Genomic DNA, 2,228 nt, shown 5'->3' with positions numbered 1-2,228 from the left:
ATCTTGCTTTAATTTTCTTCTTTTGGATGTCTCGTTGCCCATTTTCGTCATTTCTTCTGCGGGTTTGGATTGTTATTTCTGAATTCGAGGGAGAAAATTATATATTTCGAAGCTTATATGATGAAGAGAGCAGCGGAGAAGGAAAGATCAGAGAGTAGGGGAACAAAATGGTAAGTTAGTTTTTATACTAAGCAGGAAAATAATTAGTTTTTTAATCAAGCTTGTGCACTACATGAGATTTCTGACTATTTCTTGTCATTTGTGCTGCGTTAATGTCAGTTACGAAGAGATGCCTTTGCCAACAGAGATAGACGCACAATCGTATCTGATTTCAGTAAAAGAGCATTTCAAGGATGATACAGGAGAATTTGCACAGTTTATTCAAATTCTCAATGATTTTAGGTCAAAGACGTATGTAATCATTTCAAATCAATATTTAGGGCTTCCGAATTTTTAATTGATAATGTATTTTACGCTCTTTGAGCGGGCATTTTTGCTTAATTTGCAGATGTGATGCGATTGGGATTATCACCAGATTGAAACAGCTGGTTAAGAGCCATGAACTTCTTTTAAGTTTCAAGAAATTCCTCCCAAAAGGCTTGGAAATCTTGTGTCCTTCCAAAGATTGTCTACGAAACAAACAGTGACTTCAGCTTAAGGAAACCCTAAGATATATTCAGAAGATAAGGTAATTCTGAATATGATTTCTCTCTCGTTTATTCATTTTGATGGTGGATTATAGAGTGAGGTGTGATTTGAAATGCTATAAAGGAAAAATTATTCTGATATAGAAACTACATTGTCTTTAATTTTATTAAAACTTTTTTAACATTTGAAACCTACATTTTATATGCATTTCTTGTTTTGAATTGTTTAGATTTGTTCTAGTTATGATGAATTGGTATATAAGTGCTGAGTAAAATGTTCTTTTAACATTTCAAGATTCTGTAACTCCTCAGTGATATTTTGATTTGTCATAGCATACGCGCTTCCAAGATGAAGAATATATACGCAAGGGATTTTGCATTCTTGGAAAATGTTCAGAAGTTGTGGATGAATTTAATGAAATCATTTCTCAAAGTACAAATGGGATAGCTGGTAAGAATTTCAAATGTTTGAGTTCAAGGAAATTGCCTTGATTTCAGCATTAAATTCATACACAATTTTTAAAAAAAATTAACTATCTTGTTCAAGTATCTGATTGTTTGAATATGCATAGTGCCTTTAGCTAGAGATGGACACAAAGATCAACATCACAAATCAAGGGCTATGTTGGGTAGCAATGCTTTACTAGCTTCAGACAATGAGAAAATCACATACAATTCCATATCAGAGATGGACCTTTCTCATTTGGAGCAATGTACTCCTAGATACCGTTTGCAACAACAGAATGTAAGGAAAATTTCTCTCGTTTTAATGGAAGAATCGCTGTCTTGTGGGATTCATTAGCGAAGTCTTAACATGCATTATTATAATCCATCCGCATGAACTGCCACTATTTTTTATATATGATTATAAAACTTCTGTTGCAGTCTAAGCCACTATTATGTATTGCAAATCCTAATTGTAAATGCAATTCCTCTCCGCACTTCTGCTCAAGCCATCTACTGATGTGCCTAGATCTTGTTTCTTTTAAGTTTATTTCATAATTTAGAGATGTATGATTGTTTTTCCTATTTAAAATTTGGCTGAAGAATAAAAATTAATTTCATTATGTTGCAGTTCCTGAAACCTATTGCTAGCTGTTCAACTGGTCTTGACGCAGAGGTATTGAATGATATTTGTGTATCAGTAGCATCTGGTACACAAGATAGCCCCTGGTTTAACCAAAGAGATGCAAAATGTTTGAGCAAAAAGAGGAGAACCCATTTCCATTTATGAATTGGAATATATTATGGGGAGATTGTTGTATATAATATTAATTTCTGACATCTGAATTTCTATGTGCTTCTTGTTGGAATATTTAATTTCAATCATTTGGCATGAGAAGAATTTTAATGAAATATTTATTTTTAAATTGTGAGAACATGGTTGAGTTTTCTCTCAATCGCTATGTGCTTCTTGCTGGAATATTATACTTCTATCATTTGGCAAGAAAAGCATTGTAAGCGCAGTTTTTTTTTTTATAAGATTCGTAAATATAGATTTTATATGTTAAGTTTGTAATTTATACGGACTTATATGATAAGTTTCTAGAATTTCTAAAATTTATTGTAAGCGCATTTTTT

General features: G+C 32.2%; 1 long non-coding RNA gene across 1 annotated transcript; it reads left to right on the top strand.

Moving 5' to 3' along the window:
• The first annotated feature begins 202 nt into the window (after positions 1-202).
• Positions 203-1,433, top strand: LOC131040434 (uncharacterized). Its single transcript, XR_009104861.2, has 4 exons — positions 203-411; positions 509-688; positions 981-1,098; positions 1,220-1,433. It is a non-coding gene; the product is annotated as an uncharacterized LOC131040434 (long non-coding RNA).
• Positions 1,434-2,228: the final 795 nt, after the last annotated feature.

Source organism: Cryptomeria japonica, chromosome 10, assembly GCF_030272615.1.
Source record: "Cryptomeria japonica chromosome 10, Sugi_1.0, whole genome shotgun sequence".
Lineage (NCBI taxonomy): Eukaryota > Viridiplantae > Streptophyta > Pinopsida > Cupressales > Cupressaceae > Cryptomeria > Cryptomeria japonica.
The sequence above is the reverse complement of the archived record's forward strand: the minus strand, read 5'-3'. Positions and strand labels throughout refer to the sequence as shown.